The sequence below is a fragment of the Megalobrama amblycephala genome, linkage group LG8, assembly GCF_018812025.1.
Source record: "Megalobrama amblycephala isolate DHTTF-2021 linkage group LG8, ASM1881202v1, whole genome shotgun sequence".
Lineage (NCBI taxonomy): Eukaryota > Metazoa > Chordata > Actinopteri > Cypriniformes > Xenocyprididae > Megalobrama > Megalobrama amblycephala.
In genome coordinates this window covers 5,550,234-5,575,795 of record NC_063051.1, presented here as the reverse complement: position 1 = coordinate 5,575,795, position 25,562 = coordinate 5,550,234, and the positions used below count along the sequence as shown (strand labels likewise).

The following is a 25,562-nucleotide window of genomic DNA, read 5'->3' as shown; positions in this document are numbered from 1 at the left end:
ATCTCCCACACATTCTACTGCATTCAAGTTTTACTGTATGGGGTTTAGAGCCCCCCAAATGAAGTACTGTAACATTTTCATGGATGATAATGCATCAAGTTAAAACACTGTTATATTAGTCCTGACAGCATTAGTCATGAAATATCTACCTGACACATTTTACGCATACCTTACAAGACCCCGAACAGGCATTCAGCATTAAGAGCATAGATTTTGATGAGTGGTTTTGCAAGGAACACATTTGCCAAATACAATCCAAGAGAAACCCTTATGAAGCAGTTGCATTTGCTGATAAATTATGTATGTCTTTTAATGAGATCACATTGCTCTATGCCATGATTGGAGTTTAGAATCCCCCACCTCCTCCCCTCAATACCATCACATTTTCCTCAATTAAGTTGGATCAGAAGACTGATCTATCCAGGCACCTGCGCCAGGGGGTTTATAAGCTGTTCAGTAAGTGTCTTGATCAATGTTAGGGGCTTATTGACATGCTTAACTCCCAATGGCACCCTCTGTCTGCTGTGACAGAACGGCAAGGTGGAGAGCGTGACATGTTTTGACACTGGTGTGACAGGGTTGTTAGGTGCATGTCTGTGTGTGTGTTGCTGTGTAACTATGGTTGCTTTGCATATGTTCATGCAACTCAAAGGCAGGAGCACACGAACAGTGCGATTTCTCATGCACAGCTGCTTGAGAAATAGGTCTTACAATGAATCCATCTTCCTTAGCACTCATATCCTCACAGAGGTAGCCTCTGTGCATTCACAACGACTGTTAGAGGACACGCTACGACCATAGATGCTCTGGCTGTGTGTTTAGGACCGGTGAAGTCTTAATGCAGTAAAGCTTCCAATTTGTGGGACTGTCAGGGAGGGAAATCAATCGTTTGTTATTAGATACATAACCTCATGTCCACACAGAAGGTGCTAATCCACTAGGTGGCACAAGCTAACAAGTCTGTTGTCAAACACAGGTTTTCAAATCAGGATAAACTGGTGACATTAGACTGTTTGGAGGAAAATATAGTGCTACTGATAGCTGCCACATTAATTCTAGGCAGCTACTTTCTTTTTTTATTTACATAATTATTGTGGCACTTTGTATTGCATACCAATCTCAGGATTACACTGTAAGCAACTACATTAAACAGATTCAGGCCCCTCTACAAATGAATTCCACCTTTGATCCCTTAAAATTTTCATTATCCGCACATAAGCCCTAATTATAGTAAGTGGGATTGGAGAAAATCTTCTCCTTTTAAAATAGTCAATTGAAAGGCGATAATTAAAAGAGAAGTAAATTGAATTCCTGATGGGATTAACTTGCAGGAAAGACAGCGAGGAAAAGAGCAACAGCCTTGAAGGGAGATTGGCGAACAGCAGCTTCTCCATTGTCATTTATTCACTCAGACACATTTGCTGACTTCTCATGCTGCATATATAATCGCTTAATCACTAAAAGATAAAAGAATGTCTGCACCCAAGTTGACTGAGTAAATGTGAACAAAACAAAATATGCCAAATTATTACAAATCTACAGTCACTATTTTAAGATGAACGGTGTAATTTCTGGGCCACATATTATGACTATTTTCAAACAGGTTTCCAGAAAATCCCCCCAATCTGTCAGAAGGAAGAAATTGGCCTGACACAATAGGTGTGTTCGATGCAACCAATCAGAGTTGCCCTGTGCAGTTGTGGAGGAGCTGAAAACAGAAACGTGAAGTCGGACACTTTTTGCTGAACGTAGTGACGCTCACGCTGCATTTGCATACTTTATCACAGCTTAAGTGAAATAAATGCATTATTTGTCAAATACACTGATGTTAGACAGAGACATTTTCATTCAATACTTTATGTACTGCTTAAAGCGTCTGTTTGTACAAGAATAAAGTTCAACTTAAGCATATACTATTTAAAAAACCAAAGAAGTGGGCTCTAAGTTTATTTTGATAAACATGACACAATATAGCTTTGTGGCAACATGAAAAAATACAGATTTGTGTGCATTAGTGGAACTGAAGGTTAAAGAATAAATATGAAAAACACGTGATTGTTGTCATGTGGTGAATCCGGCCAATCGTGAAACAGATTCGTCATCAAAGCTCGTCCAGCCACTCTGGAGAAGCTGCGCTGGCTGACTCAGCCAACTGCTCTCGAATCGCTTTCGCTGTACTTTGATGCTATACGTCAGTCGTGTGGCCTCAGTACGGAACCCCGCACATGACATGCAAGAAAAAAAATTTAATCGTGCGCACGCCTTACTAATTCATTCCCTCGATTTACTAAATCGTGCGCACATTTTAGTGAATCGGGCACACGATTTAGGCTACGTCCACATGAAGCCAGAGCTTACCCTATCTGATCTTTTTTTTTCCTCGTCTCAAGAAATATCTGCGTACACACAAAACCACTGAAACGACTCAAAATGATGTAGTATACATGCCAGACCAGTATGTGGCACTGTAATTCTGCCAATAGCAGACTCTAGATGCTTTAAGATACACTTAAAACAGTGAATAAGACTTGGAGCATGTGCATAAACCTTGCGCACTGTATACAAACAGTATACAAACTTTAGTAAAGCTTAGAAATAACGCTTTATTTTGGTTCAGTAGCTTCTGCAGCACGAACACAAGCATCTAGAGTCTGCTATTGTTGTTGTTGTTGCTGTTTTGTGCTGTTAGTGGTGTCTGACTAGGGTTGACATGTGGGGTGATGACATTATCGTTTCACAAAATATACGGATAGGCTGTACACATGAAAATGCAAATGCGGCGTTTTCAGGTTTCACCTTCCGAAAACGCCGGATCCGTGTGGAAGAAACGCCTATCCGATACAAAATTTGTGTATATACACAGAAACGTGTCTCCATGTGGACGGGGCCTTAGCTTACTATTTCTTTCCTGCATGTAATGTCCGGGGCTCTGTACCTCAGCGCTGTCTCAAGTCTAACAAAATTTCTAACCGGCATGCACTGCTTCCAAGTCAGCCAACCGATTGGTCTGCACAGTGCTGCATGAAGTCGAACAAGCCTAACGCTGCACAGGGCGTCAGCGTCAACACTTGACGGAGGGCGTGTCTGAAGCTTGTGTTGATGTGATCGTTATAGTGATAACAGCCAATCACATTACTTTCTGGTGTTGCACGAACACAACTCGTTAGTGACTGATCTAGGGTGTTTGCACAAAGCGATCTGATTGGCTGACGCCTGCGTTGGCACTTGAAAAGTTGAGAAATCTTCAACTTCTGCCGCTTGCAAGGTGACGCGATGGAACCCACAATTCAGTTCGGCAATGCATGACGTCACCCATTAAAAGTAAACGAGAAGCGTTAACGCTGACGCCCCGTATGAATGCAGCATAATAGCTTTAACTATGTTGACTCATCACTCCACCCCACTGGCTCCGTCGGATTTCACCTTCCCTCTGGCTCCACCTCAGTCCTCAGTCACACCAGCTCTGCCTCAGTCCTCTGGAAACCTGGCTTCACCTCGGCTGCTTGTCCCAGCGGCTCCGCCTTGGTCTTCAGGAACTTCAGTGTTGCCCGGTCTCATCGGCTCCGCCAGGGTTTCCACTGCCATCGGCTCCGCCTCAGTCAGTTGTCCCCCTGGTTCTGCCTGACAAGGCTCCACCATGGCTCCTCCCTCCCTTGACTCTGCCATGGGCCTGCATCCTGGTTCTCCTGCTGGGGGTTACTCCCCGGCTCCTGCCGCCTTCATCTCCACCCTGGTTACTCCTGCCTTTGTCTCCGCCATGGATCCTCCCACCATCAGTTCCGTCCTGGCTCCTCCCTCCTTGGGGAGTCCCTGCTCGGTCTTCCCCGCGTCCACCTCAAAAGCCCCCATCTGCCCGCCCTCTGTTGGATTGTTTTTGGTGTTGTTGATGGGGGGAGGGGTTATGTCTAATTTTTTCTGTGTTTGTGTTTGCTTGAGTTGGACCTTGAGTTGGTTTTCACTGTTTCCTTTGTCTGAGTTTATTGGTTCCCATGGTTTTACATTGATTGACTGAGTTGTATCACCTGTGTTTCTTTCTTTGATTTAGTGTTTCTTGCTTGCTTGTTTTTGTTCTGTTCATTGTCTGATCTCATCTGTGTATACAGGTTGTTCTGTTTGTATTTTGCTATTCCTGGATATTCTAAATGTTGTTTCTTTTAGTTTGTGTTTAATAAAATTACAGCTGCATAGAGATCTTGTTCATCTCATCCTTGTTGCAAACATTCATGACATCACAATGCAGTGCAGAAGTTACATATATAGAATTTTCAAACATTTCACAATTTCGTTTTTTACAAGTTAGTCAGGGTTACATGATGATGTGGTAACCATAGCAACAGTAGACCACTTGATCATTTTCTATTTATATTAGATCATTATTATACAGAACTTTGTAGATTTACATATTGCAAACATATCCCTAAAACTAAAATGTAGTATTTCTGAACTTTCTATTCGTCAAAGAATTTTGAAGTATCCATTTTCCACAAAAATAATAAATAGCACAACTGTTTTTTCAGCACAACATTGATAATAATATGAAATGTTTCTTCAGCACCAAATCAGCATATTAGAATGATTTCTGAAAGATCATGTGACACTGAAGCCTGGAGTAATGGCTGCTTTGCCATCATATGAATAAATTACATTTAACATATATTAAAATACAAAATATATTAAAATACAATTTTAAATTGTAATGATATTTCACAAAATCACTGTTTTACTGTACTACAAATCAAATAAACACAGCGATGGTAAGCATTAGAGAAATGTTACCAACCCCAAACTTTTGAACGGTAGTGTAAGATGTTCTATAGCACGATCTCAGTTGCTGTTTGGGTAAAGAAAAAACAAAAAACAACTTCAATATTACAAGGGGTCTCCAGTCCAAAATCCCTGTTAAGGGATTAATAGTTCACTCAAACCTCAACAAATACTGTTTATGGGCAGATATGGTCTCAGACTTGTCAGTCTCTAAAGGCATTTTTTAATTCAGGGAAAGCAACCACTCCTATTGAATCTCTTACTAGGAGTTCAAGGCTAAGCATTGCCACACTGACCTTCCTCTTTGTGATATCTCACCGTCTCCTGGGCCGGGCTCTTTTGGGACACATCTACTTGGTATCACTCTACAGCTGCTAATGACTCATGGACAGAGGCATTTAACTGTCCATGCTCCGGTTAAGTACAACCTCTGTACCATGAAATAAAGTTGCACTCTGCACCATGTTGACTTTTCTTGTGCTTGACATGGATAAATCAATTATCTTCTGATGCAGTATTCAAGGGGTATTGATATTCAGGTTGCATGGGCTTTGTGGATCTTGATAGCTCATTAATACATAATATTCCCCATCCACTAAAGGGTTTATATGATTAAGACGAGATCTCCTGATCAACAGAGATTATAAACTGTGCAATGCAATAAAGAATATTAATGATGTTGGGAGAAGAGCTGCTCTAGTGCATTTTAAAGTGTCGTACAGATCGCAGAGTGATTTTAAGCATTAGCAAACTCGCTTCAGGAAGAGCAGATTTAGGCTGGGAATACACAGGAAGCGTGACATTATCAAGCCTTTTTATCAATGGCCACAGGGTCGTTTTGAATGATGAGCCCTGTTTCCTTCCCATTCGGAATTACATTACGCCTCTTGACGGCGCATATTCAGTAACACAATAGTTTGGACTGACAGCACAGCTGAAACAAATCTACAAAGTTATATGGGGTCAGATCCGGCAAGGGGTGATTTCAATCACATCCTTCATTGTGATATTAATTGTTATACTCAATAATGAAATATTGAGTTTTTTGAAGTCTATGAAAACCCTGCTGGAAAATCAACAACACTTAAACTGGTTTGCTGGTCTTTGCTGGTCAAGCTGGTCAAAGTGCCATAAAACCCATCCTAAACCAGGAAACCAGCTTAGGCTGCTAAACTACACTGCTGAAAAACAAAATGTATAACAAGTTAAGCTGGCTTGCTTGTATCTCTTAGCTGGTCTACCAGATATACTGTATGCCCAGTTTCACAGACAATAGTCCCAGACTAAAATGCATGTTTGAGCTGGTTTAACTGAAAGCAACTTGTACTGACATATCTTAAAATATGTCAGTCCCATTGCTTTGTCTCAAGATGCTCACCAGTAATGTTTTTTTTTTTCTAAGGCATGTTTAAAAAAGCTACTTAAATGTCCTAATTTAACCAAGGCTTAATCCTGGCTTAATCCAAGCCCTTTCTGTGAAACAGGGGCTGAAAAGTGCCCAAAACTTCTTTATAACTATCCAACGGACCACGCTGGGAGACCAGCTAAGACCAGAAAACAACTTTAGGCTGGTTAAAGATGTTTTTTTCAGCAGGGAAGTAATTACTTTGTTCTCATACATTAAACTACACTGTTGGAAAAACGTTGCTTAAACCAGCCTAAGCTGGTTTGGTGGTCATTTAAACTGGCCTCCCAGTCCGGTCATGTCTAGTTTGCTGGGTTTAAAGGGGTTTTGGGCACTTTTCAGCTGGTCAGGCTGGGAACCAGCTAAACCATCTGAAGGCCATCTTAAACCAGCTAAAATGTTTCATTCAGCCATGCATTATCATAACTTTATTTTTAATAATGATTCTTGAAAACCTAATCTATAACAAGTGGCTTGGCGGCTCTGTTGTCATTTTAGCTGCTAAGCAGGTAGACATTGGCTTTAACAAGACCCATGGCTAAACGGTCTATTGTCAACAAGAGCATTTTTCACAGAGGTATTAGCATTGAGTGCTATTGTGCAATATTATCATTCCCTATAATTAAGAAACTATTTGAGAACAGCTCAAGCCATAGAGCGAAATAAATCTGAGGAGATTTTCTCCTGGTGCGTGTGCCGTGTACCACATAAAATCTGCAGTGGAAAACAATAAACAATGAGGACAGTTAAATCTCTATCTATCCCTGGATAGAGGAGATAACCACCTTTTATGGCCAGTGCGGCAAAGAAGAAAATTAGTTTCTGAAAAAGTCATTAGCAAGTTGCCTGCTTTATAGGTTGACACAGCCCCTTGTGTCCAATATTGCCCAGTTTCTCCTGGAAGCCTTTTTTTTATTGGCCGAGACCCAAACTGGGCTAAATCCATGGTGAAACATTTCTCAACACAAGCTGGCAAAACTGTCTAACTCACACCTGTTCTGGCTCGATCAAGATCAGATGTTTGCACTGCTCTCTAAGCTAACAGTGCCAGCTACATGTCAGCTGATACAAAGTTTCCACACAACTTTTATATACTTTAAAGCTGGGCTCAGACTACAAGAGTTTCAGGACGATTTATGCCCGATTTACCCCTCCGGACATTCGGAGAAAAAAAATCTTCCCCGATTTGCTCGTGGACACATCGGAGCCACCCCGACAATATCAAACACGTTTGATATTTAGGATTTTTAATTGGGATGATCTGTACAACTATGATTACAGTGCATATGTGAGTGATGCAACCAGATTTCATAATCGGTTACGATTTAAAAACTCCTGTAGTCTGAGCCTGGCTTAAGCATTTAAATGTTAAATGTTTAGAATATAATACAAAATCTTTGAATACAAATTATACTATCAGTATACAGTAGCAATTTGAGTGAATAATTGAAAAATTACATGAATTTCAGAATTCGGTAATATTATGCCCTCCTTTGGTTTAATAACCACATCACTTGTGCTTCAATGGAATTATCGTCGCTTAATTTTTGAAAATGAATGAGTACTTGGCTACACTTTATTTTGATGGTCCACTTTAGACATTCTATTAACTATAAGTAACTTTGCAACTATGTGTCAACTAACTTTCATTAGAGTATTAGTAGACCAAACTGTTAGTAGACTGTTAGTAAGGGTTTGGTTTAAGAGAATAAGCTGACATGTAGTTGCAAAGTTACTTAGGGTGATTTTACACTTGGTTCGATTCCCCCTCCCCCTGCCCCCAATGGTCTGTGTTCATATTATATTATTTGGGTCCGACCCGCATCAGATGCGTGTCTCCACGCAGCAGATCATTTGTGTGTGTGACGGATGGATTCCCGCTGCTGTTTTGACTCCTTTACACATTTTATAAGCTCTTCACGAGTTCCCAGCTGGCCAAAATACCATCATATGCAGACTACACACATACAACGAGCGCATTTACCTCAGCACACAGCATTGTTTTGGATGTTCGGTAAGTTCCGTCTCAAAATAGGCAATACGTCGTAAAATCATAAGTTGTGAACATACCCCTATGCCTTTAGGTTTGGTGATAAAAGTGCCAATCTGAACGCTAATCAGACCAGGACTAAATGGTTTTTTTTTTTTTTTTTTTGGTCTGGACCAAATGAATCAAAGGAACCGAACTACAAGTGTGAACGCACCCTTAGTCTGTTGGGGGACCATCAAAATAAAGTGTTAGCAGATAATAAGCCGACAGTCTACTGATAATCTAATGAGAGTTAGTTCACATGTAGTTGCAAAGTTACTTAGTTAGTAGAATGTCTAAAGTGGACTATTAAAATAAAGTGTTACCACATACTTTTTTTGTATTTTTTTTTTCTTTGAAAAAAATGAGTTATGTACCACAATGTCCAGGTTGCTCTTTTCCATAACCGAAAGTCCATAGTGACCAGTGACTGTCAAGCTCTAAAACAGACACAAAGTGAAAAAAAGAGTTTTGAGTGACATGAGAGTGACTAAAGAATTTCATTTTTGGGTGAACGATTTCTTTAACACAGTGCATTTTACATCAATTTCTTAGAGCATAAAAGAATAATGAATATGTATGCATGAAAGACAAAGCATTCAGTTCATTCTAAGACATGCACCATTCAGCAAACTTGGAGAACAAATGCATATAACAAAAGATCCCAGTCCTGTTGTTTGGGACCTCATTTTATGGCTAAATTCTCATTCAGAACATAAAGTTCAACCTTGTAGCTTTTCTAAATCCTGTTTGCAATAAAACTTTTTTATATGTATAATATTTTTCCTCCTCTGAAAACTGTGAGACTGAGTAGTTCTTCACCCAAAAATGAACAAATTGCCATCAAAGCCACGGCTATATTATAATTCAGCATCCACTAACAGTGCATCATTTGATTACAATCTAGACAGCGTACTAAGATGAAGGCTTTGATGTTTGCATCCTTCTTATTATTTTCCTTTGTTCCAAAGAAAACCTATTAAATCTGCATGAGAGATTTTGTTATCTGTCACCTAGGAAGATCACACCCCATTTGCCTCCGAATGAAATGCATTTGAAGAGGAAATAGTCTTCTGTAGAGCTCTCACGTAGCTCCTTTCTGAACATATGATTGGTAAGTTTGAGTTCAGACCCACTGACTCCCCTGGAGTGGAGCAACTTTCAAAACAAGAAATCCTCTCTATTAGTCACTTCTCCAATGGAGCTGCACTGCGCGAAATACACCAGAAAGAATGCAGGCCAATTACTCCAAAAAGGAAAAGTGCTTTCCTTTAAAGACAACTGCAGCGCAGCAAGTTTTTCCTTTTTTTTTTTTTTTTTTTTTACCATAAAAAACATGAACACTCCAAGCTCCACAGATTAAAGGCTCTGGGCCAAAGAGAGAGAGAGAGAGTAGAGACTGCTGGATCCGTGCTGGATAAACCCATGTTGCACCAGCGAGTACAGTGATGGGTTTTTAGATTTGAAGAGATTATAAAAAGAAGCGGGAAAGTGGAGGGGGATCTGTGGGAAAAGAGAGAACATAGCGCGCCGCGCCACTCTCTCGCCATCACCCCCGGGTGGCACGCTGATCCTAATTTCCCTGCTCGCTGTAGCACGTCTCACCACATCAGACCGTTCCAGGTGTTGCCTTGACTGCCTCGTCCCCCGGTGTCACGCAGGCAGCGGTACGACACCGAAGGCAGAGGACACGCTAACAAGGATATGTGCAAAGAGTATACATGCACTAATGCACATAGATATATCCGGGGTACGCAGCGGGAAATTAAATCCACTGCCCCTCAAGAGGGGACTTCATCTAAACCCACCAGATACGCACTCAGGAGTATGACAAGCATTGCATTTCTCATTTAAATATAACAAATGCTGAGCTAATGACTTACAGTAGGCTCCTGACAGCTGAAATGTAGTCATTTGTGAGTCATTTCCCCAATGGCCAAACTATACTCCATTCTGCAAGTAGACAGCAACAAAACAAGCAAAGCAATATTTTGGCCGGCTACGGCAAAGCCTCATTAAAAAGTCATTGTGCATATGAGGAACAACCTTGTGAACCTTTGTAATTGGTCTGCAGGGAGTTTGCTCACTGGTATCATCAGGATTCATTTCCCAATGCCATTAATGTGAATGGCACAAATAATCATTACTCTCCTCTTTACACCGACCAATAAACTCGTGCCCATGAACTACAATATCAGCCTGTATTTATAAGGACTGTAATGGGCATGTCAACCCAAATGACATTTGTTATCAAAAAGCTTGTTAATGTTATTTGTGCAGTATTCGCAGCTTGCACTGGCCATTATATAACAAGAATTAACAATGAACTAAGACCACAATGCATCACAGGAAATAAACAGCCTCAGCTAATACCACATTAAATATATTAAATATTAAAAATGTGGATTGAAAATATGTATTAGAATTATGTACATGTGGTACAGTTGAAGCAGCTTAAATTCACATTATGCATTGCGGTCTTGCAAGCAAGCATAAATAAATAATTGATTGATTGTCATTCTACAATATACTTTTTTATTTTTGTTTAATTTTTTCCAATAGAAGTACCTCATTTGGATAAAAACGTATGCCTATCTATCTATCTATCTATCTATCTATCTTTGAAAAACACTGGCTAACAGGAGCAATGCATAAAAATACACTAAAAGACCTTCCTCTAAACTAATTTGATGAGACCAAAATATAATGCTGCAATGAAGCTACATCATTCTCAACCAGGGTCATTGGCCATTATCCCAAGGCTCACTAATTTCCCATGCTAAAGCACACACACGCACAAGCACACACAAATAACTTACCCATCAAGAGATGTTTTTCCTTCCGTCCAAGCCACTGACATCAGTCTTCTCCTAAACACCCCGTTCCCATTTTCACATGACCCTTCCTGGGAAAAGAATGAGTGACATCGTCTTGTGAGCGGGTTCAAGATGGCCTTAATGGTCCAAGATCATGTTGCTCCACTGACACACCATTAAGTGCTAAATGTTCAGAACTGCATTACTGCAACCTCTAAGATTAAGAGTGATAAGGTAAAGCACTATTTCCCCTCCTCTTCCCTCTTCCTATCTACTCTCTGGCTGCATCCGTAGCTTTCTAAGAATGAATTATTCATACCTCCAAATCATCAGCTGCCCAAGATAAAGGAGCTCTAACCACTTCTCAAATGTATTGATTTCTGTACCATTCGCATGATGGGCGCAAGAAATTGTGTCCAGCGGAGGCTGAAATCTGAGAATGTTAGATAAGTCAGAGTAGTTTTTAGGGAGTTCTTTCCATACTTGTAATATGGCTATCAAGGACACAAGGCCTTGAGACAGGATGTTATATTGAGAAAGCCTCTCATATCCTTTACAAGCTTTTGTTGTGAACACAAACGGATTATGATGTGAGTGTCTTAAATCAAGCAATATCAACATTGTGTCAGAGGCATTCAAAACTTTGAAAGCCATTTCCCTGCAATCTGTTGTGGAAAACTATTTACATCTTATGCAGCATTAAGCACATTTGTGCATCAAAAATCATTTCGCACACATCGGCGAAGCTGTTTTGGTCTTCAAACCTCAAAGTTGCATTTGAATTCAGATAATGCATTTTTAAGACCTGGCAAAAGCAATTGTGGTACTACATACACAATGGCTTATATCATCCCACTTTCAAAAAAGTCTTTGTTTAAACGTTTTAAGCTATGAACCAAGCCAACCAGCTGAGGTGAATCATAACATTACAAAAATTGGACAAAACTGCAAAGGTACAAGTCCCATAACGCATTGCAAACAGCATAACCAAATTAAAAATGAGAGATATAAAAAGAGAAAAAAAAAAACGACTTATTTAAAAATGTTGATATATATATTTCAAATATTTAAGGATTTTGAGAGGGTATGGGTCATGGGAGTGGGCAGAGCTAAAGAGCTCTTTTGGCGTGCTTTGCTTGTTTTGACTCTGATTGGTGGAATTACTCTACAGCATCATAGGTAATGTAGTTTTTCACCACAAATTCCACTGTTAAACATGATTATTTTAAAACTAAGTTGAAATAATGTGGGCTGATGGCTTTAACAGAAGCAAACACTGTCAATTAACAACCTTGTAGCTCACAGTAAGGCTCTTTAAAGGTTGATTGAGTTATCGTTAAAAAATAATTTTCCTTTGGAGATGATGAACGGAGTTTTTACTTCTGGAACCCGATTGTTGCACTCTATAAAGCCAAACACTCCACAATTCCATTTTTTATTTTTTTATTTTTAACAACCATACTAGATTCAGTGAAAATATGATAAGAGATGCATCATGCACAATTCAGACACTGTTCAGTATTAGATCTTAACTGAAATTGATACTCAGTCATGGTCAGAGGACAACACCATCTTGCTGTGCAACCTTATTCCAGGGAGGGAAAAAAAGGACATATAAGTCAGCATCAGAAATAGATCAAATTTGAAATCTGATACCTTTGTAAAACCTCTTCCACAATAGTAAGATATCAGCTATAAAAGTTGCACTATAAAGTTGAATCTTTGAGAATGAAGAGGATAGACAAGCACCACATGAGAAAATCAAAGTAACCTTGAAGTAATAGTTATAAATGCTGCTGCAAATTCAAGTCACACTAGGCTGATCGCCAATTAGCAGTATGTGTCAGCTTTAAAAGAAGCCTGACAATAAGAAGCTTGTTCTCATTTCTCACAAGCACTTACGTGTTTGAAAAGATTAGCGCACATCCGTTTGGAAGGATATGAAATTGTTAGCTAGTGGAGCAGGGTGTGCAAATGATGAAAAACAAATCAAGAATGTAAAAATGCAATTATATTGGGCATATCACAAAGCAAACTTTTCAAAAGCCCATAAAAATGGTATTACTCTGTTAGGTTATGTAGCTGATGTTATCTGGCTTATGTTCATCTCATCCTGGTGAAAAAAGGGGAAAAAATACACTGTGCATTCTAAATCGCATACTTGTGCACGTGATGACGTTTTGTAGTATTAATAGTGCAACATTTATAGTGTGTAATAAGTAAGTAATAGTGTAAGTAGTGTCAAAGTCCCTTTAAGACAAGTCATTTCACTTGGCGACCAGTTCTTGAAGTGGAAAAATAAAAGTGCCGGTGTTGTGCTGAATTCCTATCCCTGTCAAATTATTACCCCCCTAGTATTGGTAGGTTAAAGGTGCCCTAGAATTAAAAATTGAATTTATATTGGCATAGTTAAATAACAAGAGTTCAGTACGTGGAAATGACATACAGTGAGTCTCAAACTCCATTGTTTCCTCCTCCTTATGTAAATCTCATTTGTTTAAAAGACCTCCGAAGAACAGGCGAATCTCAACATAACACCGACTGTTACGTAACAGTCAGGGTGTACGCCCCCAATATTTGCATATTCCAGCTCATGTTCAAGCATTAGACAAGGGCAGGACGTCTGGATGTGCACAGCTGAATCATCAGATTAGGTAAGCAAGCAAGAACAATAGCGAAAAATGGCAGATGGAGCAATAATAACTGACATGATCCATGATAACATGATATTTTTAGTGATATTTGTAAACTGTCTTTCTAAATGTTTCATTAGCATGTTGCTAATGTACTGTTAAATGTGGTTAAAGTTACCATTGTTTCTTATTGTATTCACGGAGACAAGAGCCGTCGTTATTTTTATTATTAAACATTTGCAGTCTGTATAATTCATAAACACAACTTCATTCTTTATAAATCTCTCCAACAGTGTAGCATTAGCCGTTAGCCACGGATCACAGCCTCAAATTCATTCAGAGTCAAATGTAAACATCCAAATAAATACAATACTCACATAATCCGACGCATGCATGCAGTATGCATGACGAACACTTTGTAAAGATCCATTTTGAGGGTTATATTAGCAGTGTAAACTTTGTTTATGCATTGTTTAAGGCAAGTGCGAGCTCCGTAGGCTGGGAGCGTGAGCATTTAAAGGGGCCGCAACATGAATCGGCACATTTCTAATTATGCCCCAAAATAGGCAGTTAAAAAATTAATTTAAAAAAATCTATGGGGTATTTTGAGCTGAAACTTCACAGACACATTCAGGGGACACCTTAGACTTATAATACATCTTGTAAAAAAAACGTTCAATGGCACCTTTAAGGATTAGGTGTGGGGGAGGGGTTAGGATTAGGGTGTGGGGTTAGGATTAGGCAATCAGACAGCGACTTCAACGAGGGGGGTAATAATTTGGCAGGGAATCGAAATTCAGCACAACACCGGTACTTCCGATGCTCAGTTCAAAACGCGCTCCTGAAGAAGGGAGGGCGGCCGCGACAGGCTTCCGAACATGCAACATGTCAAATTCTCCAAAACTGTTCTCCAAGCTTACGATTAAATTTTATGTTTGAAACCACCAATTAAATCTGACACAACTGTCTCATAAATGTAGTTTCTAAATGCTAGAATCATGACAAAAAAAATTTATTTTTCAGGTTGGACACAAGTCTCAGAACACTGACACTCTCGCTGCTTCCGAAATCGTATACTATATAATATGCGGAAAACAGTATGCCAACAGAGTACTATATCCAAATTCATAGTATCCGAAAAACACTAGGTGAAAAGTACCTGGATGACTTACTACTTCCGGTGAGATTCTGAAGTGTGCACCCTAAAACCTCATGGTCTTCCTCTGAGTCCGCACTTTCACAACGTAATGCCGCTTTGACTGCCGGGTAAAGTCCTCTGCGTAGCTCACAGTCTTGCGGGCTCAGCAGAAGTGCACATCGAGGGCGCATAGCAGCCGCAAAGGGGGCACTCACAAGCACCCTTCTTTAAGCTTAAATGACGAATGGGACACCCTACGGTCTTGTGGACTTAATGGACACACGAACGCAGCGGCCATTGTAAGTCCATAAGACCGACAGTGCACATGAAGTGTGCCATTTGGGACAGGGCCTAACTGACGCTGGTAGGTCATGTGACAGTAACAACATGGTGGATGTAGTATGTCTGGATTTCATTTATACTACATGCCTTCATACTATATAGAATGGTCGTGAAGTAAATTTAAATTCAAATACTCAGAGTGTACGCTATTTCGGATGTGGCTTGACGTCTATGGGAACCAGAGCTTCTAGTGGCTGCAGTGACTTGATAAATTTACCAATCGACGACTGGCTCTTTTATTTAGAAGGCGGGACTTATTCTGCCATATTGCAGAATTCCAAATAGAAAAAGTACACTTTAAATATCCAGATGATGCACTTAATTAACCAAAAAATCGAATTGTGGAATGTTTGACATTCCATGCAGTCAGTAACTTTATAAAATACATACACTACACGACTGATTGTATTAGTGTATACTGTAAGTCTGCATCATTTAGGACTGCAATAAGTAATTATAAATACTTCCCATAGATTTTAAATAGCTTTGTTATTCCCAAATATACTCCCCTAATTTTAAAAGCAGAATTTTCTTTTGCTGGTGAACTATTTCTTTAAGCTCTCTCCTGCTACGCTTGGTCTTACGCTGAGTTTAAGCATGATTAGTTCTGTGATATTTCTTCATCTTCATCAATTACCTACTTGAGAAGCTGTCGGCTGATTCAAGAGGGTTTTTTTTAAATGTGTGGGAGTTTAGCAAGGGTTTCTGCCAGACTAACACTGTGTGACTCCACTCTCTCTAGCAGAGACAGAGACAGGACTCACTCCAGAACACAAGTGATCTGACTTTGGATGAGCCTCAAGGACAAACAAAACCGCCTCCTGCTATATAATGATGAAGTGGTTGCCCTTGCATTTAGAAAGAATTGTATTCTTTCTCTGTCCTCCTATTAATCTAGAGTAAATTTGTTTAAAACAGGTCATTTAAATACAATGAGTCACATTGTGTAAGGAAAAACATAATGCTGCATATAAACTATATAACATTCATATGGTTAGTATACAAAGAACAATTGTGTGCCTGCAAAGTTGTTTAGAATATAATCAACTTTAGATTTACATAATGTGTGCTATATAATGAGAATGATTTTGTGTATACTTCAAATAGCCAGCGAGATCAGTTACATCTTGTGTGCCTTTTAAAGTACATAACAAATATAAAGCATGACACTGTTAAAGATAATGGAATTACTCTCCATTAACCTCAGATTATACTGGTCAGCTCCATCACAGTCTGGAACTGTACTTCATGTGCACTTGAGAGTTGTTATTTATCCAAGTAAGATCTTTTATTGATTGATATTCAGTTGTGCTCACCCTCCACTGTTGAGGATACAGCTTCAAGCAGCTCTTTCCCTTCAGAGCAAATAGCAAGCACTGCCAGAGAACTTTAAAAACATGTGCTGATGCTCTTGATGTCCTTGATAGCTACATACAGGTATTGAATTCTGACTTATTCAGTAGTGCTGTTGGCTGGTTTTATGTTCACAGGTATAAAATTGACATTCTGACAGGATGAGCCACATTCAAAGCCGCTTCTAGACCTTAATGGCATACTTCTTTAATTCTGGCAATAATAATAATAATAATAAAACTACACAAACACATTATATTAATAACAATAATAAAAAAATAATAATATATTAAAATAATAATAATAATAATAATAATAATAATAATGAATCTAAAATGTATAAATACACTGCAAAATATATTATTTTTACATTACATTATATATTATTTTTACATTTTACATATGTTTATTTATATGATATATAATTTATATTATATTTTATATTTATTTTTATATATTTTTATATATTAATTTGTTATCACAACATTTTTTCTTTTGTCAAATCAACTTCAATAATTAATGTGGTTCAGATAACATACTATTTAGAGTTTCTGTTGATTAAGTCAATCGCCTTCATTGTATTAACTCAATTTTTTAATTTCAATGAACTCAAAATTTTAAGGCAACCAGGTAACTTACTTTTTTTTAAGTTAAACCAACAATTCTTTTTTACAGTGTAGAATTTACAGACATTGTGGAGTTTTTTTCCAACTAAATAATGATTATGGCTTTTATCTACTTGTTAAGTCGTGACGTAAGGAACGCAGTTTCCGGGTCCAAGCCTCGACTCGTTTCACTTGAGAATGCCATCTCCGCGGCCGTTATGAGCGCTATTTATTCATATTAAACATTTAACATTTTAAAGTTTAGTATTTAAAATACTTACAGTCTACACAACAGTCTCCGTGGTCACAGCGTCACAGACATTAATATATAAGCAATTTATAAAAGATTAATCACTGTCTGGCCATCTGGGATTTTGGTATGGAGATAAAGGTTATGATTATATTTTTTTTGGAAGTATAACACCACATCGCGTGTGTATATTGGCACCGTTTGTTGTTTTCTTGTGGTATGAGAGAGCATTTGGACCCGGAAGCACTGCCACATGACGTCAGACTTAACAATAGGGCTGGGCGATACATCGCATGCAATTGCGGTGATGGTGATTTAGCGATAATCAGGGAAACGGCTTTACTGACGAAATGCGCGTGACAATTGCATGCAATATATCGCCCAGCCCTACTTAACAACCGAATAGAGTACCTCAGGGATGATGCATTTTTGTAGGCAAAACCCAGAAGCGAGTTAGCATTTTAGGACTTCCGGTTCCAACGCCGTAAAGTCTATAGGTGCATCCCAATTTGCGTACTTATGCACTATTCTATGATGTTTTTAAGTACAAATAGTGCGAGTAGTGCATTCACACTGAAAGTTCCACGAAAGAAAAAGTACACTTTAAATACCCGGATGATGCACTAAATTAACGGAAAAAACGAAGTGTGGAATGTTGGACGCTTCGTGTACTCAACTGTCGCAGCTTTAATTATGTAGTGGAGGGAAAGGGAGGATCGGACTGTGTTGTTAAATGACAAAAACAACCTTATACAATTCACGCACTACATGGATAAGTGCATAGTGCACAAGTACATAGTGTATAAGTGCATAGTGTATAGTGCGTCATTTGGGACGCAACTTATGGGTTTTTTGAATGGGTTTTTGCTAAATCGCCTGAAATAAGGTCTGTGCAGGGACGTGCACAGGAATTTTGAGGGGCAGTTGCTCTGACCTAAAAAAAAGGGCACTCCCCTACCAACCCGTCTTGACCGAATCACCGCCTCAGGTGTGCATTATTTTTCTAATAATTCAACGGCCCGTCGTCAATTATTCCTTACTTGAATCACAGCTTAAAGGCGCTCTAAGCGATTCTGAGCGGAGTAACTTCCTGTTGACGTTCGAAGTGTTGTCAAACAAAACAGAGGCTAGCTAGACCCTTCCTCCTACCCCTCCTCCCCCTCCCCTCCGTATACTTCCTGAAACAGTCATGAACGCGCATTTAAAACAATAGGGTCTAGCTGCAGCCTGAGGGGGCGAGTGGAGCTCCACTCTCGAACAGGAAATACGTCACCTCCAATAGTTTAATTACTGTATTTGCATTATTTGTAAGGGTAGGTTTAGGGTTGGGGTAGGTGTAGACGTTAGTAAAACAAGTATTTGCATTACTGTAAAGGGTAGGTTTAGGGTTGGGTTAGGTGTAGATGTAAGTAAAACGCAAGTGGAGGTGACGTATTTCCTGTTCGAGAGTGGAGCTCCACTCGTCCATGGTCTGCAGCCAGACCCTTCTCATTTAAAATGTAAGTAGCTTGCGTATTGACGCTGCTTTTCGGTTATTGGCTGGAGCATGTTTATTATGTTAAGTGGTCCAGGCTGCACCAGTTTGTTTTTATTGCAGTTTTTCGGAGCTTGTGGCGACTACAGAGGCCGCGTTTTTTTACAGTGTGTTCAGGGGACAGGCAGCTAGCGCATAGTGAGGAGATGTTTGCGGTATGTGACAAAAAAAACTGGGCCTAAAAACGCGTCAAATCGCTTAGAGCGCCTTTAAATAGTGTTTTGACATCGCCAACCCAAGTGCATTTTACCTCAAACTTGCGTCTAGTTAACTTTCTAAAGTAGCAATCGCTTCTCGGGTCGACATAAACACACTGACAAAATTATATTCAGAATTAAAAATATTTTTATACCACTTTTTAATGTGTGATTGTGTAAAGGTTTTCACGAGATACCAACCTTTCGCGAACTTGCTTCCAACACTCGTTCTCATGGAGGCGCGGTGTGCACGGAGGGGAGGGGAGGGGAGGGGCTGTGCGCGCGCGAGTATGTGAGAGAGACGCGTGAGTGAGAGACGCAGGGAAATGAAATGCAGATGAACGTTTGCTCTATGAAAGACATTGACAAAGATGAAAACTAAGGACATTTAATCTATAATTTTATTTTATTTTAGTTAGTTTTGCCAAACACACATTACAGTTTTGGTTAGTTATCGTTTTTTTGTAATGCCTCGTTTTTATTTTTATTTCAGTTCACGACGATGTTTTTTCCCACCTAGTTTTCGTTTTTTCGTTCGTTTTCATTAACGATTATAACCTTACTCACCTTTCCGACAACGTTAAGTCGTCTCACCCGACAACCGCTACAATCTCCTTCTAGTGCCGCTCATACAGGGGGTGCTTCTCAATTCTTATTTGTGCATCCTCGTTTCCTTTCCTTGCTTCCTTTCCTCGCGTCTTAGCTCCACCCCTCCAGGATGCGAGGGAAGGACGCAAGGAAAAGACGAGAGGACAGAGGAAGTGAATCAAGTGAAATGATAAATCCTTGCTCCCTTTAGCGTCACTTCAAAGCGTCATCAGCTGCTCGAGGGATCTACCCACATGTTGTTAAAGTTTGGTTATTTAAAAAAATATATAATAAATATTAATAAAGATGCCTAGTTGAAATATATGAGATATAATGTTTATTTAATCTGTAAAAGTAAAGCATACATTTAAATTATTGTGACAGATAAGAAGGGGGAGGAGAATTTATGCGTGCGTCACGTTTCTCAATGAGAAAGACTTCCGCAAAGGATGCACCTGTGTATCCTCGCTCATGACTCCTCAGGAAGCTTCCTCACTCCTCGTTCCTCGCCTCCTCGCGGTGCAATTAGAGAATTGAGATGTCCTTCAAGATGGCTGAGCTCGATTGTTTTCCGGGTCATAGGATGGAGGACGGAGGAGCGAGGAGACGAGGAGGGATATTGAGAAGCACCCAGGCTCAGCTCAGGTGCCGGTCACGTGCAGCGCTGCAGCCACGTAAACAGAGTTTGCCCTTCCCCTACTGACTTTCACTTTCGGACGGGTGCCCGAATATGGAAGTGAATGAGGCTTTGCGATTTTTATTTTTTATTTATTTATTTTTTTATCTAGGCCTACGTGAAATTCTGCATCCATTGTACGATTTATTTATTTTATTTTTTTCCACCTCGGAAGGGCAACGTGAGTCGAGAAGGGCATATGGGCAGTTGCCCGGGCAACCTGAGCAACCCCCCTGTGCACGTCCCTGGGTCTGTGGATAACAAAGCCTCTAAATATTTTCACGTTTTGATCCATGACATAAAACACACCAGTTATAACCCACTTGTGATTTTTTAAACTTTTACTGTGTCTTAAAAATGGCGGTTGCTAACAAATTGCTAAAAGGGACTACTTCCTTTGGCGGCATTTGGACAGCATTTCTCATGAAAAAGTGGATAAGTATTCATACACAGCACAGATCATAATCAGCGAACATGTTTTTAAATAACGTTGTTTTTTAAATACAGTTTGAAGAAGCTTTGTGGTGAAGAAGCGTTGATCCGCGACCATGGTGTGCTGTAGTCCGTTTATAGCCTACTGTTAGCTTTTTATATCTGACCACTTTATTTAGGCTTCAAAATGTATTTATGTTGTTTTAACTTGTAAAGATTATCTTGATAGACAAAACGTGTAAGTGTCATAACCCTTTGTTAAACACAGAGCTTATTTTCTGCGATTTTCCAAAAGTCTATGGGAAAAATGCATAGGCTTTCAACCGAGGGAACCTGTGCGCCGCTAACTTCCGGGTTGGCCTACAAAAACGCGTCATCCCTGAGGTACTCTATTATAACAGTTTTTGTTGAGATCTGATCATTTGCCATTTATTAATTCTTTATGATGATGACTTTGGCTACAATTACCCCTATCCCATATCCTTAGAAATCTCAAACAATCAATCAATCAGCATTAGAAGCATAATTATTAAATATATATATATATATATACACAGGGGTGCACATAAGTGGTAAGCAGGTGCGCATGCGCGGTAAAAATGAACGATGCGCACCAGAAAACATGGAGGGACACACTTTTGAATACCAACATTTATGAGGACCGGTTCACAGGGATACCTTTACTTACTGGAGTAGGATCTCTGGTAAGATAGCAATCATGATGATAAGTGTGTTCTTTAATTATTAGGTGTGCAACGGATCGCAGTTAATCCGTGATCCGTACGGATAAGGTCCAACGGTTCGGCATGCATGGGATTCGCAGATTAACTGCTAAATTTAACCATCATAGAGTGAAAGTTCATCATCTGAACGTGTTTTGTCTCACCAATTAACACATTCAAACGATTTTAAACAGGAGAAGAGACGAAAATCTGTACTCGCGAGCTGTTATCACAGCCTTACACCCCTGAAACGTGCATGCAGAGAGAGAGAGAGAGAGAGTCAGACAGCGCTCGAACACCAAATTAATTCCTCTTTCGCGTTTTCTTGCGCATGAACGGACACATACACACACAAATTATGTCAAAATACCTGTCTCTGCAAGTATTCTCTCAGTGAACAGAAAGGAACCGGATGTGTGTCAGTTATTCAGTCCGTGTTTTCCTTCTTAAAGTGACAGCAGCCTTTGCTGTTGTCTGTGTCATTAAAGCGGAACTCAGTAAGATTTGCGAAGCTCCCCCTACAGTTTCCTTCAGTGAATCACACTGTCGTAAATACTCCAAGCGCAGCTCTGGACTACAACGACTACAACGCTCACCAGCGCAGTAGTTTTGCAAATACAGTACAAGAAAGAGGAGGTGGGTAATTTGCAAATACACTACACTCGATGGAGGTGGGTAATTTTCGAAATTGTCTTATAAAGTCATAATATATACATTGTTTTTGAATTACCGTAAAGCATTTTGTCACTCTCACGTGAACGTGAACATGACGCGAGATTGTTTCAGGTCGGTGCAGCTCAACTTGCAAGTGCTGTATTCTGGCGTAGACGTGCCAGAGGGGGTTAGTGCTCGCCTCAAATACACCACTACAAGTCAATTAACAATCGTAAGGACTTAGAAAACTATCTATGAAGGTAAAAAAAAGTTACTTAGTTCTGCTTTAATGTTAGTAAGAAAAAAAAAATCATTATCATCATCTACCATGTTTGAGAGAAAAGAAGATAGTGAGGAGCGCAGTCTGGAGGAAAGTGATGAGGTCAGCTTTTAGGATAAGTGTGTTGCGTAAAGTGTGAGTACTAAGCATCATCTCCAGGTGTTCCCTTGAGAACCAGACCAAAAAAAGTTATGTGCACCCCTGTATATATATATATATATATATATATATATTGGCCTTGTAATAAAAAAATAAAAAAAATGTGAAAATCACGTTCACAATGTGAATACAATAAGTGAATGAACTATTACTTGGTGGAAGAAGATAAAGGTGGAAGACTAAATTATTTCTATTAATAATATTAATAACTATTGATCATTTTTTAACTTTTACCATATATATATATAGCTGCTGTTTTATAAATCATTAACCTACACACAATCATTGTAACACACATTCGTTGGTGGCTTAGTGTTTTATTATACAACATAAAAAAAGCACTTAGACTGATAACTTCATTGTTTGAATATTTCTGTGCGAACTTTCTGAGCCAGTTGTTCTAACGTATGAATGCATGTAACATTTATTCCTAATTGTGAAAAACAACACTTACAAGCCCAGTAACTTCCCAGTGCTGTCATTTCACATAAAAACACAGCTCTTCTCGCAGAAGCAAACACATCGTCTGTTCTGCGGGATAACGAAGTCTGCTGGGACAGTGGGTAGGATGGTGTGCTCCGCTGGAGCTTTCAAAGGGTAAGTGGATGGAGCTTAGGGGAGTGTTAGCGATGCAGAGAAGCTTTGGCCTCTAGATGAGCCACTCCACTGGACACCACACACCCAGATCAGTCTACCTGCTGCCAGCATTCTCAATAACAGATAAGAGCCTATCTCTACAAACCAGATACACAAGTCATTTAACATATAAGGTGGTGGGCTGCAGAAAAAAAAGGAAGAAGACTTCGAACTCTCCTCTTTTGGCTGCTCTCACCCATCAGTGACATCACTCTTCTATAGTAAGGGATGGTGGCCTTGGTGAGTATTGATTCAGTGTTTGTTGTTCACCAAAACAAATGCTGGATTTACCTGCTGGTCTCAAGGGAACATGCTTTGAAATTAATTACAAGGAAAAAGCCAATGGTAGAAAACAAATACACCTACTATAGTTCTATTTAACTCAGTTATTTTCTCCTTTGTGTCTGCAGTCATACAGAAGCAAAAACACAAGCATGGCGTGACATCTTGAAGGAGCCTAATAGTCCCTGTGAGATCATACAGACCATGATATGTGCATTCGTATCTCTCTCTCTCTCTCTCTCTCTTTTTTTTTTTTTTTTTTTTATACAATGGACTGCGGGGACTTGATTTAAAGATCCATCTGTTCTTAAAGGAAGGAAAACTGAAAAATAACATCAGTGACAAGTTCACCAATTAAAGAGCAGATGGCAGACTGTGGCAGCTGCTACCTGAACTGGGTGAATAGCATATGCTGGTGGACGGAATTTACAATTAAGTTCACTTTAATGTTTTATTAGCATAGCGAGATCAGATAGGTTGCCTGCACATTACAAGAATTTTTTATTTAAAAGAACACTATTGCCTAACAGCCACATAAAATGAAGCCCCCGAAAATGATACATTTTTATATTGTTGCCATTTTTTAAAATGAATTAAAAAGCACTGAAATATTTTTCTTAGCCGACAATGATATAAAGCATAAAGTATACTTATTTTTTTGCACAGTGGAATGCACAGCCTTGCAAAGTATACTTCATTTGACTCGTACATGTACACTGGCGTTCAATGCAATGTTTTGAACAATCTCTCACCACGAGTTAAAACCCATGTAAACACCTTTGTATTCTTTCATGCTATATTGTACAAATGAGGGTGCTTTATCTCATCTATGTAGGCCTCCAAGCAAGTTTGCTGTAGCTTGCATGTGTTCCGGCAAATAACCTATATTGACAAGAAGTGAAAGACAATAGAACGTTCCATTGCAACACCAGTGCCCAGCAGCAGCCCTACACTTCCGCCATTTTGGAGTGAAAGCAGCACTCGGCAGTCCACTAGCTTCTTGCTGTCACTATAGGGGGAAAAAAAAAAAACATACATTAAAGCTGAAATACAACCTGAATGATGACAACACAGAATAACGTACAATCTAGACTAGTGATCATTAAATTCTTTTAACAGTTTATTTTTAGACTTTGTGTTTGTCTTTTTTTTTTTCACAAAACCTTTGCTCTCTAGAAACCATGTCAAGTATGACAGGTAAGAATGAAATGATATGAGTTCATCTAACGTTATAATAATGTTAGACAGTTCCCCTGGAGGTACAATGTAACGTTACATACAAAAATAAGTTATGAATGAAATGAACGAATTCAGCAAATTAATTTAATAAGCTCATTCTAACTTAGTGGCATATCCATACAAATCATTATTATGGTTTCTATGGCTAGTACTTGCAGTTCCTAAAAGGAATTAAGTTTACTACTAGACTGAAGAGTTAAAGTTAGCAGGTGCATAAGATAGCGCTAGCATAGGTCCCACTTCAAAACACTCAATATTTCTACACTTTTGTGAATAATTAGGGTTTTCGGGAAAACAATGAAAGGCAAAATTTGTACTTTTGCAGTGGATTGCCAAACATTGCGTTCTTTTATTCCACTTTGACTTCTCTTTTGTTGTCATTCTGTCTGTTTCTGTGTATCTGTGCTGTTGTCCAGTTGGCATTTTCACTCCAAATGGCAGCCGTGCTACCGAAGTGCCACCTAGTGGCTGTTACCAAAAAGCATCAGAGTTTCACCTATTTCTATACTCTTCCTCTTTCTATACTCTTCCAGTTCCAGTCTGTTCTGTTTATGCTGTTTTTCTTCAACTACCTTGTGAATCGACAGCCCCAGAACACGGTTGTTACCTTGTGGATAAACTAATTACTGCAAAAAAATTAAATATGCATGTGCGACCTGAGAGTACAAAGTATGCGCAGTTACAAAAACCCGGCGGTGCACGTTCAGTATGTGCAAACTCTTCTGATGACGAAATTCGCTTCACGTGCACTGTACGCTGACCTTCACGTACACGTAAAAAATGAAGTATACTTTGGGCTTAAAGGGATAGTTCACCCAAAAATGAAAA

The 25,562-nt window shown here is 39.3% G+C and overlaps 1 protein-coding gene across 2 annotated transcripts in view; it reads right to left on the bottom strand.

Moving 5' to 3' along the window:
• Positions 1 to 21,965, bottom strand: part of cntn4 (contactin 4) — a 197,361-nt gene extending 175,396 nt beyond the window's left edge. The window contains exons 1-3 of one of the 2 annotated variants that reach the window (XM_048198885.1): positions 21,855 to 21,965; positions 11,018 to 11,103; positions 8,576 to 8,638 (exon numbers count right to left, since the gene is read on the bottom strand). The gene's annotated coding sequence lies outside the window, so the exon portion shown is untranslated. The remainder of the gene's footprint in view (positions 1 to 8,575; positions 8,639 to 11,017; positions 11,104 to 21,854) is intronic. The other variant, XM_048198887.1, reaches the window with a different exon arrangement.
• Between the last annotated feature and the right edge of the window lie 3,597 nt (positions 21,966 to 25,562).